The following is a 25,559-nucleotide window of genomic DNA, read 5'->3' as shown; positions in this document are numbered from 1 at the left end:
ATAGCTCATAAAAACACTGCTAAACACAAGAAAGCTTTTGATTGTGCGAAATCTGCTATTGAATTAGATTCATCGGTTGTTAAAAAAAACAAAAAAAAAACAGATGATACATTAAATGAAAAGGTAGTTAAGGCAGATTTGCTACTAAATGGTTATGAACATCACATACCTTTCATCCATATAAACCGCTTAGCTGAAATTTGTAAAAAGGCCTTTCCCGATAGTGAAATAGCTAAAAATCTACAAATGAAAAAAAAAAAAAAAATTAACATACATTATGCAAGACGGAATTGCACATTATAAACAAAATGAAATTTTGGAAATTTTCAAGAAACAAAAGTTTTCATTATTGATAGATGAGAGTACGGACATCTCAGTGACACAAATCTTAGCAATAGTTGTTTGCTTTTCTGGATACAATTGTAATGAAAAATGGTTCATCTCCGGGTTTATACGATGCTGTCAAGTCTACGCTTACAAAAGATGTATCTATGAGCAACATACTTGGATTTGCTAGCGATAATTGCTCAACAATGATGGGTAACGAGAGCGGGTTTCATAAGTTATTGAGAAACGATATTCCTACTATTTACAATAGACTGTGTTTGCCATTCGTTTGCACTTTGTTCAAGTCATGCAGTGAAGGTGTTACCTTCGTATCTCGAGTCGTTTTTAAAGGACTTAACTTTTCACTTTTCTCGAAGTAGCAAACGTCAAAATGACTTCAATATGATACAAAGCGTTGTTGGCACAGAAGAAAACAAAATTCTAAAGTTTTTGCTAACTAGATGGTTGTCGTGTGAAAATGTAATTAACGTTATAATAGAACAGTGAGATGCCCTTGTACTTTATTTTCAGTCAGAGGCTAAAGTAGAAAAAGTGGACGGAGCAAAAAAGGATCTATGAAACAATGGTTAACAAAGGGATGAAGCACATGCTGCTCTTCTTACATTATATATTACAGAATGTAAAGGCTTTTAATGTCGAATTTCAATCGGAACACTTTTGACTGCATCTGTTGCATATACTTGTATCTAGTGAATATAAAAATATCGTTAGTTGCTTTATAAAAGAGAATGTTTTAGCTGTATCTAAATTATCAGATATTGATCTTAATAACACAACAAATCACAAAGATATGGGTGATGTTTACTTCGATGGATGTACAATGAGATATCTGGAACAAAACCCCATCGTTGGTGGCTTAGCTAGATTCAAAACTGATTGCAAAAATTTTTTAATAGAATTATGCTCTCAAATAAAAACGCGCTTTCCTCTCGATGAAGCTGGAGTGTTTACCATCTTAGAAATACTTGATCCAAAAGAAGCACGCAATCTCACTAACTCTCCTCAGTCGATAATTCCCTTGGCATCAAACTTTCCGGCAATTGCACCAGAAAACATATTTAATGAACTAGACGATGAGTGGAGATTATTTCGGCAATATAAAGATATTCCTGTTTCCTCAAAAAGCATCCTTGAATTCTGGTATTCCATACGCAATTTTAAAGACGGGCTCCACCACACTAAATTTGAGAGGCTGTCACAATTCATGACTAATTTGACGGTGTTACCTCATTCATCAGCGTGCGTGGAGCGCATATTTTCCCAAGTAAATTACACAAAGACAAAGTTCACTAATATGTTGAATGCCGAAACGGTCACCGATCGTCTACTCGCTAAACAAGTAATTACAAGAAAAGGAACGTCATGCATTTCTTGGGAGCCAAACGTTAAACTTATTAAAAGATGAAGTGGATGAGTCTTGTCATCGTAGATATACGAGTAAAAAGAAGAAAATGAGTCTTTCACCATTGAAGGAGTGAATGAAGATAATGTGGATATGTATGGAATTAACAATTAGCTGCCGTATGATATAAAGTAAGTATTAAATTCTGTATTACTTTTGTCATATAACATATTTTATCATTGAATTACCAATTATATACCTATTTTCTAACATCTGGGTTTATAAAATAGGATCTGGGTTTTTTGCAGCAAATAATCTGGGTGTTTATATTATTTGATGAGTGGCAACCCTGATCCTAATTGATGATATGCATTATCAACATTAAATTGGGTGACATAATGAAAGGGTTTTCCGAGTTTATTATTTGCCTACTATATACATCGAGAGTGGAGGCGCAATGACCCAGTGGTTAGGGCAGCGGACTCGTGGTCATAGGATCGCGGTTTCGATTCCCAGACCGGGCGTTGTATGTGTTTATTGAGGGGATGGTGGCGAACCCTGCTGTACTCTTTCACTCTTACTTCCTGTTTCTGTTGTGCCTGTAATTCAAAGGGTCAGCCTTGTCACACTGTGTCACGCTGAATATCCCCGAGAACTACGTTAAGGGTACACGTGTCTGTGGAGTGCTCAGCCACTTGCACGTTAATTTCACGTCGTAAGCAACGGAGTGTCAACAACAACATCGAAAGTATTCTGGAAGTTATTCGACAACGCACCCCGTTTCTCTTAACTGATATTATGTTGGGCAGTGATCATGTACAAGTCAAGTTATTAAATAGTTAAAAAGTTGCCGATTTCTTTCAAAATAAGGAAAGAAAAAAAATTTTTTAATTCATCAATAATAATGTACACCGTCGGAAACGTATCTGTACAAAACTTCATTAAAAAAAGAAAAAAGCATTAAGTTATGAGGAAACAGAATCGGTTAGGGTACTAGACTAATTATGCCATTTACTATTCAACGTGTTATGTTTTTCTTTACACGCACTAAAGCACACATTGCGAGCAACTGACAACTTCGCGACTTCCTTTATTTTCTGTACTTCCTCTGCGTTAAAAATATGTTCTGCTTGTTGTTTAGACGGCTTTGATTGTGCAGACTTCTGAACAAATCCTTTCAGCCACGATAATCCCACTTTTTAGGGCTGTTTAGGCTTTATTATCTAGCGTTGGAGCGCAGGAATTCAATCACTACCTCAACTAAGGTGTAAACTTTGGGAAAAACTGAAAGTTGGGCGAAGGTAAAGAATACGCACACCTGGTGTTTAGAGTTAGGGTTTTTGTTACGCCGAAAACGGGTGGTGTGCGTATTCTTTATCTTCGTCAAAAATGAAAATATTGCATTATTTTTGATAAAATCGTAAGTTGTACTGGTTAATGTTTACATCTTGACCCATTAACCGTTGTACTAAATAAAATGAAATATTAACATTAATTTCGTCGTGAAATTACAACAATAATGAAAATTTTGTCATTATACCTTTCTGAAACACTCGACTTGCTCCCCGCTTGCAAACAAGTACTTTAGCATCCTAAATACACTTTATACTGTGACTGTTTATAATTACTTGATACTATGGTCATTCAGCAAGAAACTGATATTAACCCTAATTCGAAAGTCATCGCCGTCCATAAAGAGAAGTTATCGTCTTCTGTTTCCTACGATAAGTGGTTGTTTAGTTTCCTCAACACCACCTTGAATGGTGTTTGCCCAGCTCCTTAATCGTTTTTGTCAAGAGAGCGATATCCTCATTATCTGTAGCAGGGTTTCTCAACTATTTTTTTCATCTATAGACCCCTTTGATCACTATTTTATTCTGGTTAACCACCATAGCTATTCGATGTTTAAAAACTAGCTTAGCTTTATAGAAGCTTCTTCCAATATTTCTGTTTTCTTTTTTGCACATCAACTTGTGTAGGCTGAACTATGTAAAATGTCAGAGAAAGAAACCTAGCTGTGTCTTGCAATACCTACCAATACATATAATAGAAATTTTTTTCAGGGGCCCTTTTTACTGTTTTCTGTGTGGCTTCCCAGGGACCATATGGCCCCTGGTTGAGAACCACTAATTTATAACTTTACCCTTTTGAAGACTAATTTGTAGGCACAGCATAGTAAAATGGTTAAAAAGTTTACTTCTCAATCACGACTATGAGGAAAATGTAATTTTCTTAAGCTTTGGGTTGTGATTGAAATTGGGTAGACAGAAACCGTATGGGGGAAGACTCGTCTGGTGGATTGTACTTGTAATGCAAAAGGTGTCACGCTGATTCTGTCTGTGAATTACATTAAGAGTGCGCGTGTCTTTGGAATGCTCGGGTCACTTACACATTAATTCGGGAACAAGTTGTTCAGTTGATCGAACAACTTAATTCCTCATTGACGAACTATGAAAATCTACCGTATGTGTTATTTGAGGGAAATGTGACTGCTATTTCTAGTAGGTCGACTAACCATTTAGAAACTCACACTTTGGTTCGATATGCACTACTTATTTGCGATGTGGGAATAAACTTGAAGGAAAGCGATCTAGCTGTAAATTGCCAACAATTCATTCAACTTCTTAATTTACAGAAATTTAATCCACGAGTTCATAGGAAAGTTGAGGCAGAAAATTGTAATGTAAACTAGTTATGACGTTACTGTGCACCCCTGTACTAATTAACAAATATCATTTTTTTTTATTCCTTTTCAAATATTTTCTTTAAACGTGTTTAATATTCAATGGAATTACAGTGAAACTATTTACCACAAACTAAATAGCGTTTGTTATTTAGCTGCGATCATTTCTGACTGAGCAAACTTTGATCAAAGATTTTCTCGCCAAGGCCACCCTGTATTTTTTTTTTATTCATAGTATATCTATGACTATATTATTTTGTAAATCCTTCCTTTTTCAAGATGGTAAGGTAATAGATCTCGATCTTTTTGACTTTGTAGTACAGTAGAAATAAAATTTAAAAAATTCTGCTCCTGAAATGATAGCTGCTTTAAGGTTAAACATTTAGACCAGTAGTTCTCAACTGGGGTCCATATAACCGACAAGAATAATAGACAAAAAATTATTTAGAACCACTGATTTAGATTTAAAAAAAAAAGCTATCGAAAACCAAATCTTTATTGTGTTAAGCAAAATTGCACCCATCAAAATTATGAATAACACAGTTTTCCAGATGATCAAGTATTAGAAAAGATATTCTAAAGCCTTAAATTAATATTTATAAAAATCGAGAGGGCACATCCGCTGCAATCAGGTGAATTTTTCTAGCAATTCTATCTATTTCTAGCAATTCGAGCAACTATGTAAAGGTTCTCTTTTTGGCTTCTGTTTTTTTTTTTTTCCGGAGTGGGGGAGGTCACGTGATACAATGTATCGTCTGCTTTTGATATTTGCTTGTGTCGTTACGTTGCCATTCATTTTACTCTCTTTCTTTCTCACCCCCTTTCCTCCTTAATCACTTCTTTCTTTCTCTCCCCCTTTCCTCCTTAATCACCTCTTTCTTCCATTTAAAAAAATTTTCTCACCTTTTTTTCCTCCATTCTCATTTTTATTTCCAAATTCTCGCTGATTTATATATCACGATAAATAGATGAGTTTCAGATTCGTGTAATTAGAATATTAGTTACTGGATTTTAGTGCCTTTTGGGAATACATAGAGGAGAAAATCTTTTCACAAGACAGATCATGAAGAACTTAGATAAGTTGTCAGCTGAGCACTTTGACATGTGCCTCATCTAGGCTAATGTTTCACAACCCTGTAGTGTGCAGACTGGTAATTAGAGTACACTGCATCAAGTTTCTGATATCTGAACTATTGGTGTTTGCATTGGTGATAGGCAAAGTTGTTTGTTCCCATGTCAATACTAATCAAGCATACATGTGATCCAAGACATTTTCATTGTTCCATCCTGTCTTTTTTTTCTGGGTAGAGTGTGGACATAGGAATGCATTATCCAATTTGTTCTTCTTTTCTAAGAGAGTTAAGTATTATATGTGAGAAGCAACAGATAGCAACCTTAATCAAGCAAACCTATGATGAAAAAAACCATTCCAGTTATGACTAACCTGTCTTTTAGGAGTATCTAGGTTTACATTATTATCCATTGTGTCTTTCTTTGGAGTGTTATATGATGGAGATTTGACTGCTATTCTTTGCAGGTCAAACAATTATGCAGAGGTTCCCTCATTCGTTTAAGGATGGCAAAGTAGAATCTGATGGTGAATAGTTGTATCATTTTCTTAGAATTTATTACAAGAGATTGATAAGTCAGTATATCATTTTAACCTAATTGTTGCAACTGGTTTAGTCAGTATTGTTGAGTGGATGAAATGAAAAAGTGTTTCAAAATTACCCTGTAAAACCCAGGCACTTTTTCAGGAACACATATTTTGGTAGAAAATATCTTGAAAAGGTAGGTAAACTATCATATGATGCATTTTTATATAAGTGTTTGATAATAATTAACTGACTGTATTACTTCCAAAGCAAACAGAAAACACATTCAAGGTTGAAATAATATTTTCAGAAAATTAACAATAAGAACTGTTTTTAGACATAGTAAAATAACAAACGATTTTGGTTTTTAGTCTGTCAGTAAGTGCCCCTTCTAAAGAAAAAAGTGCCATAAAAAACTGGTGAAATGAATAGTGTTATGTCAAATAGAAAGGCTGTATTAGAGTATTACTAATTATCAATGTCATAAATTCATACTCAACTAAATAACTGACATTTTTTTTTTTTGAGAAATTCATTTTGTTTCTGTTGATTTTGAAATGTTTTTATTCTTTCTATCATTCAGTTGATAGACAAAACATTTTAGAGAAATATTATTTCTTGTCTATCTTCTTAAAGTTTTGCTGTAAATTTATTTGTAGGTAATCATTACTCAACAGTATTTAATAATGGATGAAAAAACAAGACTGATAACTTCAGGAAAGCTGAATGAGCTATATAGATATGATCTTAATCTAAATTTACATACATTGTCCAGGAGTGGGAACAGTTGCTGCTGCTTTCTTTACTATCTGTTGGATCAGTTGGTTTGAAACAACTAACCAAATGGATAATATACAATTCAGGAATATTACTGTGAACCTATTAAACCAAGTAAGTGAGAGTTTATTATTATTATTGGTTTAACAGCTCTAACAGAAAATAAAAGCAGTTAAGCTTTGAATTCCACTTCTTTCTGTTAATGTCTTTCTTCCCTCTCTTCGATACTCAACTTTATTATTTCCAGTTTTTTTATATGTATTTATACTTCTTTGTAACTAATATTTCTTTTAATACTAATACTTTCTATCTTTTTTCTTTAACCTGATCAAATAATCTCAATCTATTTTGATATAGCAAAATTCTGACCAGAAAGTTCATATCAAGAATGAATCTGCTTTTTACATTTTATTTTTTTATCTTGTTATATTACTTGTATTTATCAAATCCAAAATGCCGAGCAATTTGATTTAGCATGTAGGGTTTTGCCTGATCATAGAATTTAGTTTGCTATGTGTAATTAAAATTTAAGGATGTTTAGAGATAATGATAAAGTTGTATGAGTTTTCCTATATTTTCTAAATACCACTAGAAAGATAGACTCTTCCATAATTTTAAGGTAATTAAACAGCATGAGTTCTTCCAAGGTCTGATGTACAGGTTTGAAAGTGGACAGTTGTTCATACCTGAAAAAATAAGTTTCAAATTATAATGATAAAAGTAAGGTTTATGTAAGTCTTTGCAGGAAATATATAACTGTTCATTGTTGATTCATATATTGTAGGAAACTATAGATTTGTTCATGAATTACTATTCCTTTTGCATTTTGCACATTGATGCACACATATATGGCAGAAGTAACAGAAAGGAAAATAGCATACATATTTGCAACCTGATGGAAATAGAAATGTAGCAGTTGATTTTTCAGTTTACACCAAGTACTTATATCAAATCTCAGGAACCCATATAATTTATTTTTAATAGGATTATTTTATAAATGTTAAAATAGCTAAAATTATTCAATTATCACTTCTTTCCAGCTTTAGAAAATATTTACTTATGTGAGTTAAAATGTGAGTGAAACAACAGCCAGTGCTTTGAGCAGCAACACAGCAACAAGTCACTGTAGAAAGCAAGAGGAGCTAAGGCAAAGAGCCTTTTTAATTCTTGTACATATTGCCATAATGACAGATATTGGTCCAAATAAAAACAGATTACAAAAATAGTGAAGTTCATAGCTTCACCTGACTGTATGAGGTTATTATGTAACCTTTGACCACACTGTATTGAATTGAATGAGCCAAAGGAGATAATTCAAGAAGGCCAATGGCATGAATTTTAGACAGATCAGGCAAGAAATGATGTTCTGAATGATGTATGAAAAAAATTCTCAATATATAAAAAAAATTACCTCTTAACTAGAGAAAGTACTCTAGCAATAATTATTAGTTACATGTAAAACAAGGGGAAATAATTTCAAGAAATTAATTATTAATTTTACAAGAATGTTAATTCACATACTTATATTTTTGTGGTCTTCTTGTTCTTTGAGAGTCACTAACAATTACTGCTAGATTTTTGGTTTCTTTCTTGAAATTTCAATTAAAATTCTTTTACGTTCATCATTACATACATTATCCTTTACTATATTTTTCTTTGAATTAGGAATCGGACTTTGTAATCACAGTTGGCAGTTTGATTTCAAATATTTTTAAAACTGAATAATTTATATAAAATCATCTGTAAAATAATACTCTTTATGGTGTAATTGATAATATAACAAACACAAGTATGATTTAGTCATTCATGAAGGTATTATTTTTACATCACTGACTTGTGAAAAGTTTAGTCACTTGCTGAGAAGGTAAAAATAAAATCTTAAGGAGAAAACTAAGTGTAAGGGAGTGAAACTAATCGACCCTGGAAGATGGCTAATGAAGCTTACATCTAAAATGAATTGTCAATTTATATCAATCCATATCATAGTCTTATGAAGGTAACTGCAGAACAAATACCTACACCAAGTACTTATATCAAATCTTGGGAACCCATATGATTTATTTTTAATAGGATTATTTTATAAATGTTAGAATAACTAAAATTATTCAATTATCACTTCTTTCCAGCTTTAGAAAATATTTACTGCAAATCTTGTATTTAGACCTTGTATTTCTTGATTATTTTGAGTGCTTTGATTTCATATATTTAATTTTTGTTCAAATAACATATTACATTAATAAAGATATTCAAATATTTTTGGTCACAGGTCAGGTTGTATTTGTTGATTTTTATTATTATTAAAAAAAATTTTTTTTGGTGTCATACTGTTAATCAAATATCCATTTTAAACAAAACTAAATCTACAAAGTTTTTCTATTAAGAATGAAAATTTGTTTTTTTAGTTGAAAAATGAGTTTTTTTTTTTTTTACCTGCTACTGATATTCTTATGTGCTTTTTAGTGTCTAGAGACGGATACACAATTGTGTAGCTTTCTACAGTATATCCATGTTAAGTAATATATGCAGAATGCTATGTGAAATGGTTTTCTAAACAGTTTCTAAAATTCTAAAGAGTTGTTTAATATCACATCAGCTCTGATTGAGCAGATCTATGATCACAGGCACTCCAGCCATGACTATCTCAACTTATTGAATATGCAGAGGTTCCCTTTGACTAGTTATTCATATCACTGTCTTCAGAACTATGGAGAGAAAACAACTGATATAAAAATGTAAGCATATTTTTATGTATCTAAGGGGTCCTCAGATGGGTCTTCCTGTGAGGTCTCCAGCCATCTCAGTCCTCCAAACATCTTGCCTTCAGTTTGTTTCTCCATCTTGCTTTAATAATAAACTTTTAAATGAATTGATCTTTGCATATTGTATGAAATTGTGGAGGCGCAATGGCCCAGTAGTTAGGGCAGCGGACTCGTGGTCATAGGATCGCGGTTTTGATTCCCAGAGCTCCACGAGGCTCCAGCAGGGGATGGTGGCGAACCCTGCTGTACTCTTCCACCACAACTTTCTCTCACTCTTACTTCCTGTTTCTGTTGTACCTGTAATTCAAAAGGGCCAGCCTTGTCACACTGTGTCACGCTGAATATCCCCGAGAACTACGTTAAGGGTACACGTGTCAGTGGAGTGCTCAGCCACTTGCATGTTAATTTCACGAGCAGGCTGTTCCGTTGATCGGATCAGCTGGAACCCTCGTTGTCGTAACCGACGGAGTGCCAACAAATTGTATGAAATTATTTGTATTTCATGTTCATTTAAATTCTATTTTCATTAGATGTTAAATAAATAGTAGATCATTGGAGATGAAACTTTATGGTTATGGCTTTAATGCAATTTATCTTATTTCTCTTTTTAACTTTATTGGGTTACAAGGTTTGGTTGTCATTTGATTCAAAATGTTAAATTATAATGCAATTTAGAAATTCACAAAATTTTGAACATCTGCTTTAAAATCATTAAAGAAATATTGGAACTATACTGTTTTTGTTTTATTACATATTAAGACGATTTTTTGGTACTCAAAATTCACTATTTAAAATGAACAGAGCTGCTATTCTCAGTCCTATTCATCTAAAATATCAGCAGAACACACCTCATGTTTTGCTTCTACTCTGTTGACTGTTGTTGATACAGGCTACCATTAATCTTGAAATCTACGATTATATTCAATTATCACTTGCATTCAGCCTTCTTTGAAAATCAACTTTGAACATTCAACAGCCCATAATTAAGTCATTCCTCGTCAGTCGAAAGCATTTCCTCTACACTAACTTCCAATGTTTCAAATAAACATTATTTTTTATGTGCACCTCATACAGTCTATTCTTTGTGTCAAGAGAGAGAGAGAGAAAGAATGGGATAATTGTCACAGTTTAAAAAAATATTTAATTTAACTGTTTTACACCTGAGTTTCTATGCTATTATTGCCTCCATTTTCAGTGAACATTTTAGATACTTTGATCAAATGACATAAAAGAGATTGTGTATGTCTTAATATGGAATTTGTTTTAGTGTCATTTACTCAAAATCTATAGCTTTGAGTATTGCAATGGTCCTAATTCCCTCTTCCCACTATTTAATCTGCTTCTTAACTTGTAATTTGCATTACTCTTTGACACTCTCTTTAGCTCACAGAGGGTTGCTGCTTCTTTTCCTTACAAATGGGAGTCAGTGACAACCATTAACACTTTTTTCTAATGAGAGAAGCATTTTGGGGTTCACTTTCATGTTAAAATATGTTATGAAAAGGAAATTCTGAATTTCAACTTGCAAGAAATTTTGTCTCAGTAATCAATCTATCATCAGAGTATGAACATCTATAGAACATCAACAGGGTTAGCAAAGTACTTGACATTAGTGTTACAACATGATTTACTCTTTTAAAACTCATTCAAAATGTCATGGAACTTCTTGTGTGAATTGCTTTATTGCAGTGTCCATTGAGACTCCAGCTGTCCTATTAGCTAGTTGGTGACAGCTCTGCTATTTCTGTACTCATTACTCTTAGCAGCATATGTGCTTCATTGGCTACACACATACACACTCAGTTACATGATAGCTATGCAGGTATATCTTAAAGATCAGTTATATCCCATTCTCTTTTTTAGTGGCTCTGCTTGCTAAACACATACATTTTTGTGAAAATCATATCTGCTGCCTAACTTTCCATGCTTTGGCTTCATCTTCATGCAACTACTACACCTTTTACTTAGCATGTATAATCTCCATGACCCAAAACTCCAAAAATATCCTAGAGCAGAGATACATCATTGTTTCAGTTAATGGTACAGAAACACAAGCACTGTGGATACTTAGAAACTTGTGTATGACACTATATTTCTACCTATGAACAGCATACATCTAAAGCATTCTGCTCTTCCCAAAAGACTTTATAATCATTAACCTTCTATAGTGACCCCTCATAATATAGCTAAGACTATATCAAAGAGGCTGGATTTGCTTCTTATGGCCAGAATATTATTTTAATTTATTTCTATATTGACTATCTACAAAGTGACAGCACAAGTAAGTCAGTCAAGAAGATGACTAGTTCAGAAGATGGTAGTTTGTATCTGGTCACCAGTGCTATATTGTGTTTGTAGCAAAAATATGTAACTTTCAGTTAACAAATTCAGCTAAGTTGTTGAGATCCCTAACTGAGCAGATAAATAGTCAAAGCATATCAATGACCATCTTGTCTTTTGTGTAAGTAACAAATCACACACTAATGTCTTGTGCAAAAACTAGATTACGCTCTGGGAGGGATTTGGCTGCTCTTTCTAGCAAAGTGTCTGTAAAGGCTTCTTATCTATAAATAGATGCTACAGGTAATATAATTTATTGCAGTACTGTAATTGAGTAATTCATTAGTAGTAGTGCTGAGATCACTTGTAGTGTTGGGTTATGAGGAAAGCTCAAGCAATAACTCAAAATCTTATTCAAGAGTTATCTTTTGTCTTGGTTAATACTATAGAAACCAGAAATATGATTTGGTCCTCTGGATTTTTGTGATTTACAACAACTTTTCTAACTTCACACATTTTTGACAATGTACAGAAAACCTTCAAATCCAAGCAAACTACAACCACTTGACCACAAATACACTGAATTCTTCTCTTATTTATTGTTGTTGCAACAGTTTATCCTGGTTCAGATTAACCATTAGCTAGTATAAACATGTACTTGAGGAGGCCCTTTTTTTTTTTTTTTTTCAGTGCTGGATTTACTGTAGTGCATATTGTTAATTGTAGTATTTTATTTTTAAACTAATAAAGTGTTGAAACTTTGCCGTTTTTCTTGTTGTTTTAGTCGTAAGTAAATAATTTGTTTATAATACTGCTATTTTGTGTTGAATAAGTAAATAAATAAAAACTGGTTACATCCAATGTAGCTGTGGAGTCTGGCCTGAAAGAAAACTAAATTTTTAATCTGATATTTTACATTTGGCACTTAAGTCTTAGGCAATAGTGGTTTTGATCAGGCCCTATCTCTGTCCCACCAAAACTTGTTTGATGAACTTGCTTCTTTTGTTATTCTTCTTATGCATCTTGTCTGAGTATAGTGAATACTTTCTTCAACTCTGCCTCTCCAGGGGCAATCATCCTAGCATATATATTCCCCTCACTTAGCTGATCTTCAACTTCACCAAACTATCCTTATCCTTCAATTAGGTATAGCTAGCATGTTTTGAAATTGTAATTTTAGGTTCAATCCTATTGTGCGTCACCTCAAGTTGATTATAAAGTGTTGTGAGTAAAATACTGATAGGTGAAATCTGTAGCAGCCTATCAGAGGGACTACTACTGTTTTAGGTGGTATACTTAATCAGTTGCCTGTTTTAACATCTTTACTTGGGCTATGAGTACCTTTAGCAGAGTTGTTAGTGTTACTAGCATTTGGACTAGGTCCCTGGTCTGATAACTTCTTTTCTTCCTCCTACCAACAGTCATAAAAGCTGTCCTTCATTCTCTGATTAAACCATGAAAAAAGTAAGAAAATTCAAAATATCTAGTAACCTTCAAGAACATAAGAAATCTCTGTCTCCCTAACTTTATTCATACGCTTTCATTTTTTTATAAATTCTTTTCTTTTTGCATTAAATTATACTCTTTTTTTGTATTTTGCTAATTTCAACTGAACTTCAAGTAATATGCGAGGCTATAGCTTTAGCTAAGATTACAAAATAATCCACAGTTAGCTTATCAAAATCTTGGTATTGTTTAGCCAAATGTAAACTAAGATATATCTATTCAGCATGAAACTGATTCTCTTCATTTTAATTTTTTTCCCCTGTATTATTTCTGCACTTGAATTTTCAATACATAACTTCAATTATTCCTAAACTCAAGCTGTTTTATAATTCTTACAAGTTTCTACTAATATGAATCTCATAGCTGGTTTATGCTAATTTTATCAATTTTATCATGTTACAGCTGAGGTCACTGTTTTAAGGGATTCTCTTGTTACAAATTGACTTTCCCTGGGTTTTATTTATATCTATCTGTCTGTCTGCCTGTCTGCCTCTCTGTCTGTTTGTTTATCTATCAATCTAATGCAATAACATCAAAATGACATGCATGCCATTCAGATATAGCCAAGCATACTTTTAACTTGAGGGAAATAGAAGAGACTGGAATAAACAGACGGCAAACAAAATTAAGTTACATTATTAATTGGCATATCTGTCAAAGAAGTGCCATTTCAGAATAATGTAATAGTATAATTTTTAGTGAAGTATTTTTTTTCTTTTTCTGACATACTACACCTGATTGTATTAATGAATCTCTTGCAGTTTCTGTGTTCCACCAAATAACCTCTTTCTCTAAGACCTCTTTTACTTAGGAAGGTGATCTTCACAATGGACATAGCTGATGGCTGGTTCTGTCCTTCCCATGACAGCATGTGTTTGACATAACTCTACTAGTCAGCAGTGCTTGGGCACTGGATGAGTGTGTGCAGAACAGTTTTGTTGCTCTGCACACATCACGGGCAAACCTGGATGACAGCATTCTCGCGCCCGAAATGTTGGACTAGATCTCTGATCTGATGATAACCTTTTCCTCCAACCAGTTTTTGAAGACCTGAAAACAATCACAGGATGCTGTACTTCATTCTTGGATTAAGCCATGAAAAAGATAAGAAAAATTGAAATTTTTCGAAATGACTACCACCCCTGGTTGCACTTCTAGGCCAGAGATTTCTGGCAATTATGCATTGGCCCCTGCCTAAAAGTCGTCCAGAACAGACCAGCAAGTTGATTTTCCTTGGTGTCCAGAGTCCATGAGAATAATGCTCTTGCTCACCTCTATAGAATGCCAAAGTGGAACTTCTACTGACTGCATGGCCCAACTGGTAGATGGCTGTGTGCGCTTGATGACATTCCAAATGCCAGCTGTTGTCTTGGTCTTTGCTTGACCAAGGACTACAACCCTTCTAAGAAATAAGCCGTGGAAATACCCATCTGACAAATAGTGATCACACCTGCTCATTGTCAAGGACGTTTACTGCTAATGGAGCGCCTGACCAGTAGAATGCAAAAGAGTGTCCTAGTCGAATCATACGTGAACTGGAGCTAGTGATGAAGGTCAGGCAATCATATATGACAGAAGCGATGTTCGTTACCTCTGCCCCACTTTTCAGGGACAGTTTTCTTTCAGTTAACCAGAAAATTATAACCTGAATATTCTGACCAAAATAGGGTGATCAAGAACCCCAACTAATTCCAGAACACTGATCGCCAATGGCAAAGTTGACTTCAGTGGTATTTGAACTCTTCTGAGTAAAGAACCAGAAGAAATGCCACCAAGGCGTACTAACGATTCTGCTAGCTGACCGCCGTCAATGATAGTTCTTTCTATTATACGAACAAGGCCTGAAAATTTGAGGGAGAGCAATAGTCGTTACATCGACCCCAGGGCTTAGCTGGAACTTACGTTATCGACCCGGAAAGGATGAAAGGCAAAGTCGACCTCGCTTAGTACAAGGCCATCAGTTTTGAGCGTAGGTGTGCAAGTCGATTACATCGATCCTAGTAATTGACTGGTGCTTTATTTTACGGACTCCATAGAGATGAAGGGCAAAGTTGACCTTGGCGGTATTTGAACTCAAAATATATAAATCCGGAGGAAATGCTGTTAAGTATTTTGTCCAATGCGCCAACGATTTTGCCAGCTCCCCGTCAGTCAATAATCATCCTAAATATATTTATAATTCTGCTTGTTACACAACGTTAGTAAGCACGTGCGTTACGCTCTTTTAGGCAGGTATCACTAAAAAATTGAAATGGTTAAGGCGGCCAACTATCAGAACCGTTAGCACGCCGGAGAAAATGCATAGCAGTATTTCTTCCGGCTCTTTATGTTCTGTGTTCAAGTTCCACTAAGGTTGCCTTTACCTTTCATCCTTTCAGAGTTGATATAAAATGTACCAGTTGAGCACTGATAGTAATTATAAATCTTTCTACTATAGGCACAGTGCGTAAAATTTTGTGGGGAGAGGCTTGTCGATTGCAATGACCCCAGTGCTCAACTGGTAGTTATTTTATCGACTCCGATAAATTGAAAGGCAAAAATAAAAATCTTGTTTACTTGCCTATAGTTTGTTCTTAATTGCGGTATATAGAACTAATATCGGTGAAGAAACATCCACAGACTTTGCTAAAGCTTTATTCTCTTAGCAAAAAATATATGCATATTATTTACATGTTTTATTTCTATGCACGATAGGTATTTTCCTATTAGGTGTTTATTTTCCTGTATACATATTAATACTGTAATTAATATATCTATCGTCTCCATAACGCGTGCGTACCTTTTTCTTTTTACATGAATATTCGAATTCTTGTTAACAAGTATTTATTGTTCATGTCTAATACTTATATTTCCATCGAGACTTTTACACCTGACGTTCTGCTTGTTAGCGCGAGCGGATCATAATAAAACCTGATTCTAGTTGTTTTCTTTCCGCTATCTCTCTTTTATATCTAGCTCCCTCCTCTATCTCTCTTTGTACATTTTGTAATCTGTCCTGTTATAGATCCGTAAATGTAAACTACCAATGCATGACCTGTTAACAATATCTCAAGTATTTATCAGACAAACAAGCAGTAGAAAGAGCGGCAGATTGCTGGTGAAGGGCCTATCTATCAATGCTAACTCGACTCACTGATTTAACTGTTATTTTATAGTACCATCTGTTTGTCCTGATTCAATACCGACCCGTTTGGCTTTCTTTACGCGTGGAAGCAATACTCTCCTTCTGTCTTCCTCTCCCCCTTCACACACACATACTGTGTATATAATAGTAAATTCGTTCTGGACATATCACTGCAGCTTAGGGCAATTTTCCACGTTTCCACCCGGTTCGGAAAAATCACTTCACTTGTTACACAAAACCTACCTCAAATTGAACCTTCACAAATCTGTGGCGTTCTGCATGTTTCAAGAAACCGTTATCTAATTAGCTCTCGTGTTCTTTTGTTGTTTAGCTCCAGTCAGGCGTACTTAGCACTACATTAGCTAATATATCCTTTTTTCTTTAAATACCTGTAGGATGTCATTTGAGGAAGATTTCACTGCTACTTCTAGCAAATCGAGCAATCACTTAAAGGCATGTGTATCATTGCATATATTAGGTGGTCTTTCAACGCGCACACACACACCAGTCATCTCAAATAAAAAGATTATTTACTTTGTTAATAAATACAATTCTGCAGCCTTGTTTTCAAAACCTGCGATAAGTGTATTTTCTCGCACCCACTAGGCTTTTACAAAGGAAGTGAAGTCGATCAACGTGTCTCAGAAAACAAGACACATCAACATAGCTAAGGCTATCGGCGCGTGTACACACACACACATTCACACTCACTTATACACATTGTGATCGGCTTCTTGTTTTCCCTCCCTCTCTGAATACTGGCAGACCTCTCCAGTCCCATAACATACAGCTAATTACGAGCTTTTGTCGTGTGTTAAAAATATATGTCCAACAGTAATTGAAGCAAACACACAGACACAATGCGTGCACTCACTTCTCACACACACACACCGGTTCCAACACACGCGTATATACAACGCACACACAGACACACCGCATAGTATACCTAGCTTACTATGACACACCTGCCCACACACACACACACACTCACTCATACCATGACGTATTGAATTGTTTGGTCGCAGATTCCGATTATTTGTATTTAGCTATTTACACATACACCAAAAAATAGACACATTTAATTTACTAGATCAAATGATAAGTTAGGTAAATGGAATGCAGCTACGTAAAATTTTATCCGGTTTTTCATTCGTAAACACACACACACACATATATATATAATATATATATATATATATATACACACATATATAACAGGAGAAGGGCGCGCTAAAATGAGCTATTTGGACAAGGTTTAAAAGAAGGGCTGAAAGGGAAAGTACACTGACAGATATACATATACTTATAATTTGCTATTGTTGCTTGCATGAATTTGTTGGAGAGGGAGAGAAAGACAGAGAGAGAGTGAGTGAGAGAGAGAAAGCGTATGTATGTACAGTAATGTGTGAGTATATGTATGCAATATGAAAGTGGGAGAGAAGTAACGAATACAATTGGTGTACAATCGACAAACAGGAGTGAAGGAACAAGGTATCAATAATGGAGGAGTGTTTACGTGTACATTAATTAATACTGGGGGGGGGGCTAATAAAATAAAAATAAAGAAAACGGGAGTAATGTTGGAGTACATTGCATTTGAAAATAGAGAGCAAGGAAGAAGAAATGCTGTGCTTTGGTGACGTCATATTGCGGGAAGCGATATCTGGTGGCGGTAGTTTGAATCTGTTGTTTGATTGGACAACAATGTGATCAGCAACATGCAAGCCTGGACCAACCAGTTCGTCAATATTCGGGACTGTTCGGAATCAATCCGTCAGGGCTGGCAGTATGCTGGTGACAAGGGTAAACGTAGATTCATGTGGAAAACGAGGCTGTGACCTATTTATTTTCTTTTATTCTCTATCTGCTTTCTAGTTTTTCGGTGGAGGGCGTCACGGACACTTGCTATCTATCGATCGATGAGAGGAAAGAAACGTTAAGGATGAGAACATAACTGTTTGTGTGAGTGTGAATGTGAGTGTTTGTGTAGCTAGCTGTAAGTGAACCTTTATAAGCATATTTACTTTATGCTGTGTGTTAAAGAGCGAGCGGTATGAGGGGGAGGATCGGGATGAATGATGAAGAGTGTTTCGGGGGTGAAAAAGAAAGAAAGGGTGAAGGACATTAACTTATTTATCATCATTATTATTATTTGGTCTTTTTCGTTCTAAGCTTGTGGCTGTGTACACGTTTATGTTGGTGGCAATATATGAATCTCTCTCACACTCTTTTTCTGCTCTTCTCTCTATCTCTATCTCTCATCTTTATTAAAAGATTATATAGCAAGGTTAGAGAGAGAGAGAGAGATAGTGACAGCAGAGAAAGACCGAAGAAAAGAAAGAAAATAAGGGTAAGTCGACGACGGAGGGGGGAATTCTTTCTCGTTATAATAATTGAAAGAGAAGTTAACGAAATGGAGTGGGGAATATAAGATTGAATGCATAAAGGGAAGCTGTTTCATAGATATAGCTAAGGTTAACGTTGGCATACAATGTACATAAGGTGAGTTAAAGACACGAAGAGGGTCGGGGAAAGGAAAGGGTAGTAGTGGGGGAGGAGGTAAATAGATGATTGGGAAAGGGAGAGGAAATAAGAGGAAAGCATGGAAATCTTTAGCAACCCACCAGTCAGGGAGAAATGTTAAATGTAAAAGTTGAAGATTAACCATTGTATGAAGGTGGAGAGGCGGAGAAACTTGAAGGTGGAGAGTATTACGAGTGCGTCAATAGCCAAGGTGCCCGTTTATATATGATTACAATAGATTGCAAAGCGGAGTTGATAAATATTACTCAGTGGAAACATTGCAAATAGTTTAACATTTCATTACAGCCGACATCAATTTGGTTTACGTGAGCGTGCATATACATGTAGACACGTACGATTGGATATGCACAAAGCCTTGTATATGTACGTGTGTGTGCAATGACTCTATTTACTATATATATATATATGATTTCGAACAATCTTTCCCGCTACCTAAATATCTCTAAACGTCGCTCTGTCAAGCTACTATCCATATATCTACCTACCGATCTATGTGTCTATCTTAAATACACATCGATCTCTATCAAAAGATCTTTCTACCTATCCACCCATCTAGGTAAGCATCCATCCATTCACATATCAAGGTAACTATTCGTCCGTCCGTGCATCCACCCCTCGATCCCCTCATCCATTTGGGTGACTGACTATTCACCCATCAATCTATCTAGGTAATTATATATTCATCCATCCATCCAGGTGACTATGTGTCCACCCATCCAGGTAACAATATATTTATCTAGGCGACTATGCATCCATTCATTCTTTCTCTATCTAGATAACCCTCCATCTATCCAGGTAACATTCCATCCATCCATCTAGGTAACTATCTTTCTATCGATCTGTCCAAGTATTTATCCTTGCATCTATCCACCTATCCAAGTAACTATCTGACTAGGTAACGCTGTACCCGTCCATCGATCTATACCTGCCTGTCCATCTATCTGTCTACCAGTCTATTAACTATCTATCTATCTGTCCATCCATTTAGATAATGCTTCCGCCCTCCCTCCATCCATCCACCTAGGTAACTATCCATTCATGCATCTATCTATCCATCTATGAAACTCAATCCATCTAAACACCAATTTAGGTAGCTGTCATCCCTCCATCCATCCCTCTATCCATCCATCCGTCCATCCAATCATGCATCTAGGTAAGTATCTGTCCTTCTAAACTAACCTCCATCACTCCATCTAGTTGACTACACTGCAGCTACCCAGGTAACTATCCATGAAACTATCAATACATTTACATAACCATCCATCCATCCATCCATCCATATAACTGTCTATCCATCTATCGCTCAGTTTAGTTATCCAGCCATCCATTCAGAAAAAAAGTATTTCAATCTATCCAGCTATGCAACTATCCATCCATCCATATAGGTAACTATCCGTCCGACTATCCATCGAATTCTCTTGGCTAACGATCCATCCATACATCCATCCCACTTGGTAACCATCCAGCCTTACTGTTCAGTAACTATCCATCCATCCATGCACCCAGGTAATTGTCTATCCATTTATGCATCAATCTAGGTCACTGTCCATCCGTCTATCTATCCATCCATCTAGGTAACTACCTGTCCAGCTAAATAACCATACACCTCTCCCTCTATCCATACATCCATAAAACTGTCAATCCATCTATGTACCTATCCAGCAATCCATTTCCATTACTATCCATGCATCCACCCAGGTGTCTATCCAGCCATCAAAACAAAAAAGGAAAGTAACAGCCTATCCATCCATCCATCAAGAAACATGTTACCCATTCTATCCATCCATTCATCTATGTAACTCTCCATACGTTCATCCAGACATCCATCCATCAATCTAACCATCCATCCATCCATCCATCCATCCATCTACCTGTCCATTTGTCTATCTACATGCCATTCCAACCATCTATCTATCCATTCACCCATCTATCTACCTACCTATCTATCAATCCATCCAATCGTCCATCCAATCTACCCATCCATTCACCTATCTATTTATCTGCCTATCTATCTATCTGTCTATCCATCCATTCATCTATCCATCCTACCATCTGTCCATCCTTCCATCTATCCTTCAGTCCATCCATCTAACCATCCTTCCATGTATCCATCCATCAACCCATCATTCCATCTATCCAGCCAGCCAACCATCCACCTTTCCATCTTTCCCTCCCCTCCATGAATCCATTCATCCATCTCTCCTGTCATCCATCCTTCTATCCACCCATCCATGTTTGCATCTATCTATCTGTTCCATCCATCCATTCCTCCGACTATCCTTCCATCTATCCCCTCTGTTATCTATCTTTCTATCCACCCATCCATGTGTGCACTATCTATCTATCTATCTATCTATCTCTTCTCATGGATGTGCTGTCACATCGGCTGCGAAGGTAAACGTTTATTTGACCTTTTACTGTCCACATTTTGTTGGAATTTTTAAATAATTTTGTTGCGAAGCACCTAGGCTTCATTTGTGTGTATTTTCAAGGGCAGGAATTGACCCCCAGGGGCAGTTTCGGCCCTAGCAAAATACAAAAATTTCCTTCTTGACATTTGAAAAATGTCGAGAAACATAATTTTGGAACGCTTGTCTTGTTCTTTTGACAAGCATTTCCCGAGGCTTCAGATGCCAGAAGAGAAAAAAGAACAGAATAGCGCGTGCTCATGCAGTGACAGGAACGCAGTTGTTGTAAACGTCACAAAGACTGTGAGTACAGCTACTAACAGCCCTCTCACCACCACCACCAACACCAACAACAAAAACAAAACTGTAACCAAGGTTACAAAACCATGCGTAAAAACCGTCACAAATGTCTCTGACGTAAGCACCACTGCTGCTGACGCCATCATCACCACCACCAACGACAACAACAACAACAACAACAGCAACAACACGGAAGTAAAGTTATCGGCCTTCAGCAATGACACCATCATCTGTTCAACAAACTCTGCTGCCACTACCACCACCTTTGAACCAGGCAGTACATACACCAACATAAACAAAAATATCCAGAAGAATATGTCCGCCAGCACAACAAAAACAAATTTCGCAAATGCTCTAAAGGAAAAAAGAACAATAGTGACATTCACACAAAAACAAATAAAAGACACAAAATCCCTTCTTACGAAAGAAGGAGATGATGTCAGAATAAACATACCAAAAGATATTATAGAAATGAAAAACAAAAAGTGCATCATTTATAAACTGGTAAACACAAAAACCAGACGTGTAGAAAATGTTAGCACAGATAAAATTGAAGTTTGTCTTAGAAAAATTTGGCCTTATCAGAATCATGTCACCTGGGGAAGGAAATTTGGAACGGTGCAAGTGAGATTTCTGGATGCAAATTTAGCTAAACAATTTTCGACACTCTCTCTCCGCACAGATGACTTGGTAATGATACCGTGTTATCTAGGACAGAGAGTGACCAAAGTTATGATAAAAAATGTGCCATCGGAGGTGGACACCCAATGGCTGATATCGGCCGTGTGCCTGGAAATGGAGGAGGCAAATATTTTGGAGATTACAGTCGGAGAGGAAAAGAACTGGGGAGGGAAAAATCTGGAAATCCTTCTCCACATCACGGAGGAGGCTTCACAGAAAATTCCTCCAAACATTAGATTGGCAGAGGACCACAAGCTGTATGTGGTGGTAGAGGGCAGGCGACCTCGCTGTTACCTATGCAACAGCGAAGCACATCTGAAAAAGGACTGCCCTCTGGCCGCTAAACAAAAACAACAACAACAACAACAACAACAACAGAAGCAACTACCAAATACCCCCAACAGAAAAACCTTACTACCAACACCACCAGCAACACAAAAAACAACAACAGAAATAGCAGCAATAACCACAACAGAAAAGACAACAGAAACTGCAAAAACAGAAGAAGAAAAAGAAAATTCCAAGACTGCCTCTCCCTCCCCCATATCACATACACCACACATAAATAACAAGGAGCCAACATCAATAAAAACAGCAACACAAACATTCACAGAAACACACACAGACGCACAAAATTTGCCGTTACCTCTTTCTGACTCCTCAGATCTCCCATCATCCGATGAAGAGAGTGGGGAGGAGTGGAAAATAGCTACGAAAGGAAAGAGGAAGCGCAGTAAGAAGAAAACAAAACAAAATGCAAACACAAACAAAGCAGGGAGATTCACATCTCCCGAAAATACTACTAACACCAATAGTAATATAAAAAAAACAATGCTAACAGCAATAGACAGTACAAACACAGAGTTGATGAATTACATCAACTCTAAAACAAACATCTCAAATAACGATATCAAAACCAACAACCACCCACGTACAACGCCGCCAAAACACATTAAAATTATTCATGTAACACCAGCATTACACAACACAATAAAATCCCTCTACCCCAACTCGGTAGGGGGATTCCAGAAATATTTATGCAAGAAATTGTACAATAGCCCCCTTGGTGAAAAATCCAAGGAGGAAACAAAACTTTCTAACGGTAAGTAACACTCTGTTCTTTTGTTTTGTGCTTTAAAGCACACGTATAAATAGAATCATGGTGAAGATTGGTTGTGTGAATGTGCGTGGCTTAGGGTCCCCTTGGAAACAAGGGTACCTCTTAAATGACATCAAGTCACACAATTTGGATATCATAGCCATTAGTGAGACCAGACTCCATGAACCGCGGGCCCTAAAGTCCATGTTTGGCGGACAGTTTAACATTTATTTTTCTCCCTGTCTGCCGAGGATGGGCGGTCGTGGCACGGCGGTTCTTTTTCGCAAGAGTCTGGATCTCCAAGTAAAGACGATATTTACGGACCCGGAGGGTAGACTGGTTGTCCTAGATGTGGACGGCAGCGATGGAGGCGCTTTTCGGTTGCTGGCAGTTTATGTGCCTCCTTTAACAGGTCGGTCGGACTTCTTTCGACGTCTAGAAGTATTCCTGGGAACGTCTCGTCCCTTACTTTTAGTGGGGGATTGGAATGCTACCTTGGACACGCATCTAGACTACGTGGGGAGTGACAAAAGTAGAAGGGGATGCAAAGGCCTCATAGACCTGCTCAGACGCTTCCAGTTGTCTGACAGGTACCGACTCGACCACCCAAATGTGCCAACGTGGACTTGGAGCAACCGCATTGGGTCGTCGAGATCGTATCTAGATAGGATAGTGTGTAGGACAAGAGATAGAGATAGTTTAGGATGTCCACAGTTCCACATAGTCAGCTACACGGATCACAAACTTGTGACGTGTACGCTAGACTTAGATAAGGCACATAGGCAGGGTCCCGATTACTGGAAACTAAACGCGTCTTTCCCGTCGAGACAGGTTTTCAGAGACCGGATTAGCACGTTAGTAAAGAGGGCTTTGACGGGAGCCATCGTCAACAACAAATGGTGGTTTGCCCTCAAGAGAGCAGTAAGGGCGGAAGCAATAAGGTATAGCAGGGCACTAGCTGTAGAGAGGAACAGAGAAGAGGGGGAGCTGGTGATAAAGTTAGAAGAGGCATTGCGAAGTGGCATCACATCCGACGTTTTAGCGGCGAGGTTGGCCCTCGACCAACACTTCAATGCTAAACACGAAGGGTGTGCTGTCAGGGCAAGGATGCGTGCTCTGAGGAATGAAGGTGTTGGAGCCGCACGAGAGGCCCGGGTGGCGGAGGCACAGAGGGGTAACAGAGCCACCATCCGGTCTCTGGTAGACGAACAGGGGCGCGAATTGCTCGAGCCGAGCAAGATGTGCGAGGCGTTTCAGCGGCATTTTGCCCGACTGTTCGGGAGGAGTGGCGAGTGAGAAGGCAGGGTGGACTTTAGTGCCTACCTGCACAGCTTGCCACGACTCTCGGCAAGAGAGGCGGAGTGCTGCGAAGGGGTCATCACGGCGGAGGAGGTGAGGGACGCGATGGCGGGTTGCTCGACGGACAAATCTCCGGGTTTGGATGGTCTGCCCTACGAGCTTTACAACTGTATGCCAGACTTGTTTGGAGAAGTCTTGGCGGTCGTGTACTGCAACTGGCAGCAGAACGGGAGCATTCCCGGTTTTGTGAGCCGAGGAGCGGTAACGCTGCTGAAGAAAGATCCAAACAAGGGGGACGCCATAGATAACTTTAGGCCCATCACTCTGCTCAATGCAGACATGAAAATTTTGGCCAAGGTGTTAGCCAAGCGGTTGGCGCTTGTCATCGAGAAACTGGTCGGCACGGAGCAGACGTGCGCCGTGCCGGGCCGGAGCATCCATGACAACCTCCATCTGATGCGCTACATCATAGAGAGGGTAGTTAAGGAACCTGGCATGGGTGGGGCCCTGATCAATTTGGATCAATCCAAAGCTTTCGATAGGGTAGACCATCGATACTTGGAGGCCGTCCTCGAAGCGGCCGGCTTCGGTCCCGTTTTCCGCGGCTGGATGGCTGCCTTGTACACAGGCATCCGTTCGGTTGTTCGCGTCAATGGACGTCTATCGGGACCCTTCGACATTGCACGTTCGGTTTGTCAGGGATGCCCCCTGTCGCCGCTCCTGTACGTATTGACTCTCGAGCCACTACTGCGGAAGCTGGCGACGCTGAGGGGCATCCCACGAGAACTGGGGTGTGGGACGAGCGTGTCGGCAT

General features: G+C 37.4%; 1 long non-coding RNA gene across 1 annotated transcript; it reads left to right on the top strand.

The window, feature by feature from the left end:
* Positions 1 to 1,222: 1,222 nt before the first annotated feature.
* LOC149137867 (uncharacterized) lies at positions 1,223 to 6,713 on the top strand. The gene is made up of 2 exons (XR_016244345.1): positions 1,223 to 1,881; positions 6,628 to 6,713. It is a non-coding gene; the product is annotated as an uncharacterized LOC149137867 (long non-coding RNA).
* The last annotated feature ends 18,846 nt before the right edge of the window (positions 6,714 to 25,559 follow it).

Source organism: Octopus bimaculoides, chromosome 1 (assembly GCF_046866305.1).
Source record: "Octopus bimaculoides isolate indiv1 chromosome 1, ASM4686630v1, whole genome shotgun sequence".
Classification (NCBI taxonomy): Eukaryota; Metazoa; Mollusca; class Cephalopoda; order Octopoda; family Octopodidae; genus Octopus; species Octopus bimaculoides.
The sequence above is the reverse complement of the archived record's forward strand: the minus strand, read 5'-3'. Positions and strand labels throughout refer to the sequence as shown.